General features: G+C 49.6%; 1 protein-coding gene and 13 non-coding genes across 14 annotated transcripts in view; 1 reads left to right on the forward strand and 13 right to left on the reverse strand.

Annotated features, from left to right (window-relative positions):
• LOC133450420 (junction-mediating and -regulatory protein-like) overlaps positions 1-12,084 on the forward strand; it is a 43,512-nt gene that overhangs the window by 12,528 nt on the left and 18,900 nt on the right. The window lies entirely within an intron of this gene.
• Positions 454-525, reverse strand: trnaq-cug (transfer RNA glutamine (anticodon CUG)). The gene has a single exon. It is a non-coding gene; the product is annotated as a tRNA-Gln (tRNA).
• trnaq-cug (transfer RNA glutamine (anticodon CUG)) lies at positions 978-1,049 on the reverse strand. Its single transcript has one exon. It is a non-coding gene; the product is annotated as a tRNA-Gln (tRNA).
• trnaq-cug (transfer RNA glutamine (anticodon CUG)) lies at positions 1,512-1,583 on the reverse strand. Its single transcript has one exon. It is a non-coding gene; the product is annotated as a tRNA-Gln (tRNA).
• On the reverse strand, positions 2,693-2,764 carry trnaq-cug (transfer RNA glutamine (anticodon CUG)). Its single transcript has one exon. It is a non-coding gene; the product is annotated as a tRNA-Gln (tRNA).
• trnaq-uug (transfer RNA glutamine (anticodon UUG)) lies at positions 3,194-3,265 on the reverse strand. The gene has a single exon. It is a non-coding gene; the product is annotated as a tRNA-Gln (tRNA).
• On the reverse strand, positions 3,692-3,763 carry trnaq-cug (transfer RNA glutamine (anticodon CUG)). Its single transcript has one exon. It is a non-coding gene; the product is annotated as a tRNA-Gln (tRNA).
• trnaq-cug (transfer RNA glutamine (anticodon CUG)) lies at positions 4,874-4,945 on the reverse strand. Its single transcript has one exon. It is a non-coding gene; the product is annotated as a tRNA-Gln (tRNA).
• Positions 6,058-6,129, reverse strand: trnaq-cug (transfer RNA glutamine (anticodon CUG)). Its single transcript has one exon. It is a non-coding gene; the product is annotated as a tRNA-Gln (tRNA).
• trnaq-cug (transfer RNA glutamine (anticodon CUG)) lies at positions 6,557-6,628 on the reverse strand. Its single transcript has one exon. It is a non-coding gene; the product is annotated as a tRNA-Gln (tRNA).
• trnaq-cug (transfer RNA glutamine (anticodon CUG)) lies at positions 7,056-7,127 on the reverse strand. Its single transcript has one exon. It is a non-coding gene; the product is annotated as a tRNA-Gln (tRNA).
• trnaq-cug (transfer RNA glutamine (anticodon CUG)) lies at positions 9,151-9,222 on the reverse strand. The gene has a single exon. It is a non-coding gene; the product is annotated as a tRNA-Gln (tRNA).
• On the reverse strand, positions 9,648-9,719 carry trnaq-cug (transfer RNA glutamine (anticodon CUG)). Its single transcript has one exon. It is a non-coding gene; the product is annotated as a tRNA-Gln (tRNA).
• On the reverse strand, positions 11,056-11,127 carry trnaq-cug (transfer RNA glutamine (anticodon CUG)). The gene has a single exon. It is a non-coding gene; the product is annotated as a tRNA-Gln (tRNA).

A 12,084-nucleotide genomic window follows, 5' to 3' on the forward strand; every position in this document is an offset into this window, starting at 1 on the left:
AGTGGTGTGGAAATGTGGTGTGAATATGAAGCCTATTTGTTTTGTTTACGGCTTCCCAGAGCTTCCGGTTTTCCCTTGTTTTTGAGTGAATACAGACTACCGCTGGGTGTCGTCTTTGCGGTGTGTCCAAGTGCTTCTTTTTGAGCCCCACCCAGCCCGACACAGGCGACGCGAGGCGACACAGCAGTCGGCCGACAGCGGGCGACGTCGGGTTGGTGTGTCCTTGGCTTAACATGTTGAATCAACGACGAAATCAAAAATGACAATCTTGTTTAGCCATCGCTGGGTTAATAAACAATGCTGGCTACTTTGCTGTTAGAGGTTCCTGTCTGGCGGGTTTACCCAAATTCCTGCTTGTCGAATTGTGGCTCAGTGTGTTCAAAGGCGTGTCATACAGAGGGAGTTGGAGAAGCTTTAACAGAAGGGATGTTAAATTGGGTTCAAAACAGACACAGGTCCCACCGAGATTTGAACTCGGATCGCTGGATTCAGAGTCCAGAGTGCTAACCATTACACCATGGAACCACTTTTCCACCCAGTAAGAGAGGTACAAACGTTGGTCAACCGGACCCTCCTGACGGTCTTTGAAGCCATGTTGCTCCGGACCCTCCTGATGGTCTTTGAAGCCATGTTGCTCGGCAAGCCGATGGGAACACACCCACCGCATTTAAATCAAAGTTAGCTTTGCTCCCAGCTCCTTCACTTGAAACTCTGAGAAATATGTGCAGAGCTGCCATCAGATATGTACAGCAGGATATCTATTTAACATGTTGAATCAACGACGAAATCAAAAAAGACAATCGTGTTTAGCCATCGCTGGGTTAATAAAAATGGAGGCTACTTTGCTGTTAGAGGTTCCTGTCTGGCGGGTTTACCCCAAATTCCTGCTAGTCGAATTGTGGCTCAGTGTGTTAGCCAGAGGGAGTTGGAGAAGCTTTAACAGAAGGGAGATGTAAAATTGGGTTCAAAACAGACACAGGTCCCACCGAGATTTGAACTCGGATCGCTGGATTCAGAGTCCAGAGTGCTAACCATTACACCATGGAACCACTTTTCCACCAAGTAAGAGAGGTACAAACGTTGGTCAACCGGACCCTCCTGACGGTCTTTGAAGCCATGTTGCTCCGGACCCTCCTGACGGTCTTTGAAGCCATGTTGCTTGGCAAGCCGACGGGAACACACCCACCGCATTTAAATCAAAGTTAGCTTTGCTCCCAGCTCCTTCACCTGAAACTCTGAGAAATATGTGCAGAGCTGCCATCAGATATGTACAGCAGGATATCTATTTAACATGTTGAATCAACGACGAAATCAAAAAAGACAATTGTGTTTAGCCATCGCTGGGTTAATAAAAATGGTGGCTACTTTGCTGTTAGAGGTTCCTGACTGGGGCGTTTACCCCAAATTCCTGCTAGTCGAATTGTGGCTGGGTGTGTTCACAGGCGTGTCAGCCAGAGGGAGTTGGAGAAGCTTTAACAGAAGGGACGTTAAATTGGGTTCAAAACAGACACAGGTCCCACCGAGATTTGAACTCGGATCGCTGGATTCAGAGTCCAGAGTGCTAACCATTACACCATGGAACCACTTTTCCACCCAGTAAGAGAGGTACTCACGTTGGTCGACCGGACCCTCCTGACGGTCTTTGAAGCCATGTTGCTCGGCAAGCCGACCGGAACACACCCACCGCATTTCAATCAAAGTTAGCTTTGCTCCCAGCTCCTTCACTTGAAACTCTCAGAAATATGTGCAGAGCTGCCATCAGATATGTACAGCAGGATATCCATTTAAAGGCCCTGACACACCAAGCTGACTGTCGGCCGTCGGGCCGTTGATGAGCGTCGGTGCGCGTCTGTGGGGCTAATTTCCCCGGTGGGCCCCGCACGTCGCTGCAGGTCAGCCGCCCGTCGGCAGCTTTTCAGCCGATTCGACATGTCGAATCGCCGTCGGCCGTCGGTCAAACAGCTCACTCTGTGATTGGCTGTTCAGGTAGCGTGGAACTGAACAGGGAAAAGCCGAGCGAAATGTTTGATCTCGTTGGTTTCATTCATCTCCAGCTCTCGACACAGGTTCGGGTAAGCTCCTTGAGCCTGTCGCTGTTGTATCCATGATTTCACCCATGTAGTGCGGTTTCTTCTTATTTTTTCGCCTCCGCCTCCTCTTTTCTTCTTCCACAAGCTGAAGGCCGAGGGCTGACAACGCCAGTACCAATTCTTTATTCTTACGCATTGTGGTAGCGAGAGTGGTGTGGAAATGTGGTGTGAATATGAAGCCTATTTGTTTTGTTTACGGCTTCCCAGAGCTTCCGGTTTTCCCCTGTTTTTGAGTGAATACAGACTACCGCTGGGTGTCGTCTTTGCGGTGTGTCCAAGTGCTTCTTTTTGAGCCCCACCCAGCCCGACACAGGCGACTGGAGGCGACACAGCAGTCGGCCGACAGCGTGCGACGTCGGGTTGGTGTGTCCTCGGCTTAACATGTTGAATCAACGACGAAATCAAAAATGACAATCGTGTTTAGACATCGCTGGGTTAATACAAAATGGTGGTTACTTTGCTGTTACAGGTTCCTGACTGGTGGGTTTACCCCAAATTCCTGCTAGTCGAATTGTGGCTCAGTGTGTTCACAGGCGTGTCAGCCAGAGGGAGTTGGAGAAGCTTTAACAGAAGGAACGTTAAATTGGGTTCAAAACAGACACAGGTCCCACCGAGATTTGAACTCGGATCGCTGGATTCAGAGTCCAGAGTGCTAACCATTACACCATGGAACCACTTTTCCACTCTGTAAGAGAGGTACTCACGTTGGTCGACCGGACCCTCCTGACGGTCTTTGAAGCCATGTTGCTCGGCAAGCCGACGGGAACACACCCACCGCATTTCAATCAAAGTTAGCTTTGCTCCCAGCTCCTTCACTTGAAACTCTGAGAAATATGTGCAGAGCTGCCATCAGATATGTACAGCAGGATATCCATTTAACATGTTGAATCAACGACGAAATCAAAAATGAAAATCGTGTTTAGCCATCGCTGGGTTAATAAAAAAGGGTGGCTACTTTTCTGTTAGAGGTTCCTGACTGGGGGGTTTACCTCAAATTCCTGCTAGTCGAATTGTGGCTGGGTGTGTTCACAGGCGTGTCAGCCAGAGGGAGTTGGAGAAGCTTTAACAGAAGGGAGATGTCAAATTGGGTTCAAAACAGACACAGGTCCCACCGAGATTTGAACTCGGATCACTGGATTCAAAGTCCAGAGTGCTAACCATTACACCATGGAACCAGTTTTCCATCCAGTAAGAGAGGTACTCACGTTGGTCGACCGGACCCTCCTGACGGTCTTTGAAGCCATGTTGCTCGGCAAGCCGACGGGAACACACCCACCGCATTTCAATCAAAGTTAGCTTTGCTCCCAGCTCCTTCACCTGAAACTCTGAGAAATATGTGCAGAGCTGCCATCAGATATGTACAGCAGGATATCTATTTAACATGTTGAATCAACGACGAAATCAAAAAAGACAATCGTGTTTAGCCATCGCTGGGTTAATAAAAATGGTGGCTACTTTGCTGTTAGAGGTTCCTGACTGGGGGGTTTACCCCAAATTCCTGCTAGTCGAATTGTGGCTGGGTGTGTTCACAGGCGTGTCAGCCAGAGGGAGTTGGAGAAGCTTTAACAGAAGGGACGTTAAATTAGGTTCAAAACAGACACAGGTCCCACCGAGATATAAACTCGGATCGCTGGATTCAGAGTCCAGAGTGCTAACCATTACACCATGGAACCACTTTTCCACTCAGTAAGAGAGGTACTCAGGTTGGTCGACCGGACCCTCCTGACAGTCTTTGAAGCCATGTTGCTCGGCAAGCCGACGGGAACACACCCACCGCTTTTCAATCAAAGTTAGCTTTGCTCCCAGCTCCTTCACTTGAAACTCTGAGAAATATGTGCAGAGCTGCCATCAGATATGTACAGCAGGATATCCATTTAAAGGCCCTGACACACCAAGCCGACTGTCGGCTAATCGGGCCGTCGATGAGCGTCGGTGTGCGTCTGTCGGGCTAGTTTCCCCGGTGTGTCCCGCACGTCGCTACAGGTCGGCCGCCCGTCGGCAGCTTTTCAGCCAAGTCGACATGTCGAATCGGCGTCGGCCGTCGGTCAAACAGCTCACTCTGTGATTGGCTGTTCAGGTAGCGTGGAACTGAACAGGGAAAAGCCGAGCGAAATGATTGATCTCGTTGGTTTCATTCATCTCCAGCTCTCGACACAGGTTCGGGTAAGCTCCTTGAGCCTGTCGCTGCTGTATCCATGATTTCACCCATGTAGTGCGGTTTCTTCTTATTTTTTCGCCTCCGCCTGCTCTTTTCTTCTTCCACAAGCTGAAGGCCGAGGGCTGACAACGCCAGTGCCAATTCTTTATTCTTACGCATTGTGGTAGCGAGAGTGGTGTGGAAATGTGGTGTGAATATGAAGCCTATTTGTTTTGTTTACGGCTTCCAGGAGCTTCCGGTTTTCCCTTGTTTTTGAGTGAATACAGACTATCGCTGGGTGTCGTCTTTGCGGTGTGTCCAAGTGCTTCTTTTTGAGCCCGACCCAGCCCGACACAGGCGACGCGAGGCGACACAGCAGTCGGCCGACAGCAGGCGACGTCCGGTTGGTGTGTCCTCGGCTTCACATGTTGAATCAACGACGAAATCAAAAATGACAATCGTGTTTAGCCATCGCTGGGTTAATAAAAAATGGTGGCTACTTTGCTGTTAGAGGTTCCTGACTGGTGGGTTTACCCCAAATTCCTGCTAGTCGAATTGTGGCTCAGTGTGTTCACAGGCGTGTCAGCCAGAGGGAGTTGGAGAAGCTTTAACAGAAGAGACCTTAAATTGGGTTCAAAACAGACACAGGTCCCACCGAGATTTGAACTCGGATCGCTGGATTCAGAGTCCAGAGTGCTAACCATTACACCATGGAACCACGTTTACACTCAGTAAGAGAGGTACTCACGTTGGTCGACCGGACCCTCCTGACGGTCTTTGAAGCCATGTTGCTCGGCAAGCCGATGGGAACACACCCACCGCATTTCAGTCAAAGTTAGCTTTGCTCCCAACTCCTTGACTTGAAACTCTGAGAAATATGTGCAGAGCTGCCATCAGATATGTACAGCAGGATATCCATTTAAATGCCCTGACACACCAAACCGACTGTCGGCCAATCGGGCTGTCGATGAGCGTTGGTGCGCGTCTGTCGGGCTAGTTTCCCCTGTGTGTCCCGCACGTCGCCACAGGTCGGCCGCCCATCGGCAGCTTTTCAGCCGATTCGACATGTCGAATCGGCGTCGGCCGTCAGCCAAACAGCTCACTCTGTGATTGGCTGTTCAGGTAGCGTGGTACTGAAAAGGGATAAGCCGAGCGAAATGTTTGATCTGGTTGTTTTCATTCATCTCCAGCTCTCGACACAGGTTCGGGTAAGCTTCTTTAGCCTGTCGCTGTTGTATCCATGATTTCACCCATGTAGTGCGGTTTCTTCTTATTTTTTCACCTCCGCCTCCTCTTTTCTTCTTCCACAAGCTGAAGGCCGAGGGCTGACAACGCCAGTGCCAATTCTTTATTCTTACGCATTGTGGTAGCGAGAGTGGTGTGGAAATGTGGTGTGAATATGAAGCCTATTTGTTTTGTTTACGGCTTCCCAGAGCTTCCGGTTTTCCCTTGTTTTTGAGTGAATACAGACTACCGCTGGGTGTCGTCTTTGCGGTGTGTCCAAGTGCTTCTTTTTGAGCCCGACCCAGCCCGACACAGGCGACGCGAGGCGACACAGCAGTCGGCCGACAGCAGGCGACGTCCGGTTGGTGTGTCCTCGGCTTCACATGTTGAATCAACGACGAAATCAAAAATGACAATCGTGTTTAGCCATCGCTGGGTTAATAAAAAATGCTGGCTACTTTGCTGTTAGAGGTTCCTGACTGGCGGGTTTACCCCAAATTCCTGCTAGTTGAATTGTGGCTCAGTGTGTTCACAGGCGTGTCAGCCAGATGGAGTTGGAGAAGCTTTAACAGAAGGGAGACGTCAATTTGGGTTCAAAGCAGACACAGGTCCCACCGAGATTTGAACTCGGATCGCTGGATTCAGAGTGCAGAGTGCTAACCATTACACCATGGAACCAATTTTCCACCCAGTAAGAGAGGTACTCACGTTGGTCAACCGGACCCTCCTGACGGTCTTTGAAGCCATGTTGCTCGGCAAGCCGATGGGAACACACCCACCGCATTTCAATCAAAGTTAGCTTTGCTCCCAGCTCCTTCACTTGAAACTCTGAGAAATATGTGCAGAGCTGCCATCAGATATGTACAGCAGGATATCCATTTAACATGTTGAATCAACGTCGAAATCAAAAATGACAACCGTGTTTAGACATCGCTGGGTTAATACATAATGGTGGCTACTTTGCTGTTAGAGGTTCCTGACTGGTGGGTTTACCCCAAATTCCTGCTAGTCGAATTGTGGCTCAGTGTGTTCACAGGCGTGTCAGCCAGAGGGAGTTGGAGAAGCTTTAACAGAAGAGACCTTAAATTGGGTTCAAAACAGACACAGGTCCCACCGAGATTTGAACTCGGATCGCTGGATTCAGAGTCCAGAGTGCTAACCATTACACCATGGAACCACGCTTATACTCAGTAAGAGAGGTACTCACGTTGGTCGACCGGACCCTCCTGACGGTCTTTGAAGCCATGTTGCTCGGCAAGCCGATGGGAACACACCCACCGCATTTCAGTCAAAGTTAGCTTTGCTCCCAGCTCCTTCACTTGAAACTCTGAGAAATATGTGCAGAGCTGCCATCAGATATGTACAGCAGGATATCCATTTAACATGTTGAATCAACGTCGAAATCAAAAATGACAACCGTGTTTAGATATCGCTGGGTTAATACATAATGGTGGCTACTTTGCTGTTAGAGGTTCCTGACTGGTGGATTTACCCCAAATTCCTGCTAGTCGAATTGTGGCTCAGTGTGTTCACAGGCGTGTCAGCCAGAGGGAGTTGGAGAAGCTTTAACAGAAGGGACATTAAATTGGGTTCAAAACAGACACAGGTCCCACCGAGATTTGAACTCGGATCGCTGGATTCAGAGTCCAGAGTGCTAACCATTACACCATGGAACCACTTTTCCACTGTACTCAGGTTGGTCGACCGGACCCTGCAGACGGTCTTTGAAGCCATGTTGCTCGGCAAGCCGACGGGAACACACCCACCGCATTTAAATCAAAGTTAGCTTTTCTCCCAGCTCCTTCACTTGAAACTCTCAGAAATATGTGCAGAGCTGCTATCAGATATGTACAGCAGGATATCCATTTAAGATGTTGAATCAGCGACGAAATCAAAATTGACAATCGTGTTTAGCCATCGCTGAGTTAATAAAAAATGACGGCTACTTTGCTGTAAGAGGTTCCTGACTGGCGGGTTTACCCCAAATTCCTGCTAGTCGAATTGTGGCTCAGTGTGTTCAAAGGCGTGTCAGCCAGAAGGAGTTGGAGAAGCTTTAACAGAAGAGTGCTAACCATTACACCATGGAACCACTTTTCCACTCAGTAAGAGAGGTACTCACGTTGGTCAACCGGACCCTCCTGACGGTCTTTGAAGCCATGTTGCTCGGCAAGCCGAAGGGAACACACCCACCGCACTTCAATCAAAGTTAGCTTTGCTCCCAGCTCCTTGACTTGAAACTCTGAGAAATGTGTGCAGAGCTGCCATCAGATATGTACAGCAGGATATCCATTTAAAGGCCCTGACACACCAAGCTGACTGTCGGCCGTCGGGCCGTTGATGAGCGTCGATGCGCGTCTGTGGGGCTATTTTCCCCGGTGTGCCCCGCACGTCGCTACAGGTCGGTCGCCCGTCGGCAGCTTTTCAGCCGATTCGACATGTCTAATCGGCGTTGGCCGTCGGTCAAACAGCTCACTCTGTGATTGGCTGTTCAGGTAGCGTGGAACTGAACAGGGAAAAGCCGAGCGAAATGTTTGATCTCGTTGTTTTCATTCATCTCCAGCTCTCGACACAGGTTTGGGTAAGCTCCTTGAGCCTGTCGCTGTTGTATGCATGATTTCATCCATGTAGTGCGGTTTCTTCTTATTTTCTCTCCTCCGCCTCCTCTTTTCTTCTTCCACAAGCTGAAGGCCGAGGGCTGACAACGCCAGTGCCAATTCTTTATTCTTACGCATTGTGGTAGCGAGAGTGGTGTGGAAATGTGGTGTGAATATGAAGCCTATTTGTTTTGTTTACGGCTTCCCAGAGCTTCTGGTTTTCCCTTGTTTTTGAGTGAATACAGACTACCGCTGGGTGTCGTCTTTGCGGTGTGTCCAAGTGCTTCTTTTTGAGCCCGACCCAGCCCGACACAGGCGACGCGAGGCGACACAGCAGTCGGCCGACAGCAGGCGACGTCCGGTTGGTGTGTCCTCGGCTTAACATGTTGAATCAACGACGAAATCAAAAATGACAATCGTGTTTAGCCATTGCTGGGTTAATAAAAAATGCTGGCTACTTTGCTGTTAGAGGTTCCTGACTGGCGGGTTTACCCCAAATTCCTGCTAGTCGAATTGTGGCTCAGTGTGTTCACAGTGCGGTTTCTTCTTATTTTTTCGCCTCCGCCTCCTCTTTTCTTCTTCCACAAGCTGAAGGCCGAGGGCTGACAACGCCAGTGCCAATTCTTTATTCTTACGCATTGTGGTAGCGAGAGTGGTGTGGAAATGTGGTGTGAATATGAAGCCTATTTGTTTTGTTTACGGCTTCCAGGAGCTTCCGGTTTTCCCTTGTTTTTGAGTGAATACAGACTATCGCTGGGTGTCGTCTTTGCGGTGTGTCCAAGTGCTTCTTTTTGAGCCCGACCCAGCCCGACATAGGCGACGCGAGGCGACACAGCAGTCGGCCGACAGCAGGCGACGTCCGGTTGGTGTGTCCTCGGCTTAACATGTTGAATCAACGACGAAATCAAAAATGACAATCGTGTTTAGACATCGCTGGGTTAATAAAAAACGCTGGCTACTTTGCTGTTAGAGGTTCCTGTCTGGCAGGTTTACCCCAAATTCCTGCTAGTCGAATTGTGGCTCAGTGTGTTCACAGGCGTGTCAGCCAGAGGGAGTTGGAGAAGCTTTAACAGAAGGGACATTAAATTGGGTTCAAAACAGACACAGGTCCCACCGAGATTTGAACTCGGATCGCTGGATTCAGAGTCCAGAGTGCTAACCATTACACCATGGAACCACGTTTACACTCAGTAAGAGAGGTACTCACGTTGGTCGACCGGACCCTCCTGACGGTCTTTGAAGCCATGTTGCTCGGCAAGCCGATGGGAACACACCCACCGCATTTCAGTCAAAGTTAGCTTTGCTCCCAACTCCTTAACTTGAAACTCTGAGAAATATGTGCAGAGCTGCCATCAGATATACAGTAGGATATCCATTTAACATGTTGAATCAACAACGAAATCAAAAATGACAATCGTGTTTAGCCATCGCTGGGTTAATAAAAAATGGGGGCTACTTTGCTGTTAGAGGTTCCTGACTGGTGGGTTTACCCCAAATTCCTGCTAGTCGAATTGTGGCTCAGTGTGTTCACAGGCGTGTCAGCCAGAGGGAGTTGGAGAAGCTTTAACAGAAGGGACATTAAATTCGGTTCAAGACAGACACAGGTCCCACCGAGATTTGAACTCGGATCACTGGATTCAGAGTCCAGAGTGCTAACCATTACACCATGGAACCACTTTTCCTCTCAGTAAGAGAGGTACTCACGTTGGTCGACCGGACCCTCCAGACGGTCTTTGAAGCCATGTTGCTCGGCAAGCCGACGGGAACACACCCACCGCATTTCAATCAAAGTTAGCTTTGCTCCCAGCTCCTTCACTTGAAACTCTCAGAAATATGTGCAGAGCTGCCATCAGATATGTACAGCAGGATATCCATTTAAATGCCCTGACACACCAAGCCGACTGTCGGCCAATCGGGCCATCGATGAGCTTCGGTGCGTGTCTGTCGGGCTAGTTTCCCCGGTGTGCCCCGCACGTCGCCACAGGTCGGCCGCCCGTTGGCAGCTTTTCAGCCGATTCGACATGTCGAATCGGCGTCGGCCGTCGGTCAAACAGCTCACTCTGTGATTGGCTCTTCAGGTAGTGTGGAACTGAACAGGGAAAAGCCGAGCGAAATGTTTGATCTCGTTGTTTTCATTCATCTCCAGCTCTCGACACAGGTTCGGGTAAGCTCCTTGAGTCTGTCGCTGTTGTATCCATGATTTCATCCATGTAGTGCGGTTTCTTCTTATTTTTTCGCCTCCGCCTCCTCTTTTCTTCTTCCACAAGCTGAAGGCCGAGGGCTGACAACGCCAGTACCAATTCTTTATTCTTACGCATTGTGGTAGCGAGAGTGGTGTGGAAATGTGGTGTGAATATGAAGCCTATTTGTTTTGTTTACGGCTTCCCAGAGCTTCCGGTTTCCCCTTGTTTTTGAGTGAATACAGACTACCACTGGGTGTCGTCTTTGCGGTGTGTCCAAGTGCTTCTTTTTGAGCCCCACCCAGCCCGACACAGGCGACTGGAGGCGACACAGCAGTCGGCCGACAGCGGGCGACGTCGGGTTGGTGTGTCCTCGTCTTAATATTACCATTACACCATGGAACCACGTTTACACTCAGTAAGAGAGGTACTCACGTTGGTCGACCGGACCCTCCTGACGGTCTTTGAAGCCATGTTGCTCGGCAAGCCGATGGGAACACACCCACCGCATTTCAGTCAAAGTTAGCTTTGCTCCCAACTCCTTAACTTGAAACTCTGAGAAATATGTGCAGAGCTGCCATCAGATATACAGTAGGATATCCATTTAACATGTTGAATCAACAACGAAATCAAAAATGACAATCGTGTTTAGCCATCGCTGGGTTAATAAAAAATGGGGGCTACTTTGCTGTTAGAGGTTCCTGACTGGTGGGTTTACCCCAAATTCCTGCTAGTCGAATTGTGGCTCAGTGTGTTCACAGGCGTGTCAGCCAGAGGGAGTTGGAGAAGCTTTAACAGAAGGGACATTAAATTCGGTTCAAGACAGACACAGGTCCCACCGAGATTTGAACTCGGATCACTGGATTCAGAGTCCAGAGTGCTAACCATTACACCATGGAACCACTTTTCCTCTCAGTAAGAGAGGTACTCACGTTGGTCGACCGGACCCTCCAGACGGTCTTTGAAGCCATGTTGCTCGGCAAGCCGACGGGAACACACCCACCGCATTTCAATCAAAGTTAGCTTTGCTCCCAGCTCCTTCACTTGAAACTCTCAGAAATATGTGCAGAGCTGCCATCAGATATGTACAGCAGGATATCCATTTAAATGCCCTGACACACCAAGCCGACTGTCGGCCAATCGGGCCATCGATGAGCTTCGGTGCGTGTCTGTCGGGCTAGTTTCCCCGGTGTGCCCCGCACGTCGCCACAGGTCGGCCGCCCGTTGGCAGCTTTTCAGCCGATTCGACATGTCGAATCGGCGTCGGCCGTCGGTCAAACAGCTCACTCTGTGATTGGCTCTTCAGGTAGTGTGGAACTGAACAGGGAAAAGCCGAGCGAAATGTTTGATCTCGTTGTTTTCATTCATCTCCAGCTCTCGACACAGGTTCGGGTAAGCTCCTTGAGTCTGTCGCTGTTGTATCCATGATTTCATCCATGTAGTGCGGTTTCTTCTTATTTTTTCGCCTCCGCCTCCTCTTTTCTTCTTCCACAAGCTGAAGGCCGAGGGCTGACAACGCCAGTACCAATTCTTTATTCTTACGCATTGTGGTAGCGAGAGTGGTGTGGAAATGTGGTGTGAATATGAAGCCTATTTGTTTTGTTTACGGCTTCCCAGAGCTTCCGGTTTCCCCTTGTTTTTGAGTGAATACAGACTACCACTGGGTGTCGTCTTTGCGGTGTGTCCAAGTGCTTCTTTTTGAGCCCCACCCAGCCCGACACAGGCGACTGGAGGCGACACAGCAGTCGGCCGACAGCGGGCGACGTCTGGTTGGTGTGTCCTCGTCTTAATATGTTGAATCAACGACGAAATCAAAAATGACAATCGTGTTTAGACATCGCTGGGTTAATAAAAAACGC

The sequence above is a fragment of the Cololabis saira genome, chromosome 9 (genome assembly GCF_033807715.1).
Source record: "Cololabis saira isolate AMF1-May2022 chromosome 9, fColSai1.1, whole genome shotgun sequence".
In the NCBI taxonomy this organism is placed as follows: domain Eukaryota; kingdom Metazoa; phylum Chordata; class Actinopteri; order Beloniformes; family Belonidae; genus Cololabis; species Cololabis saira.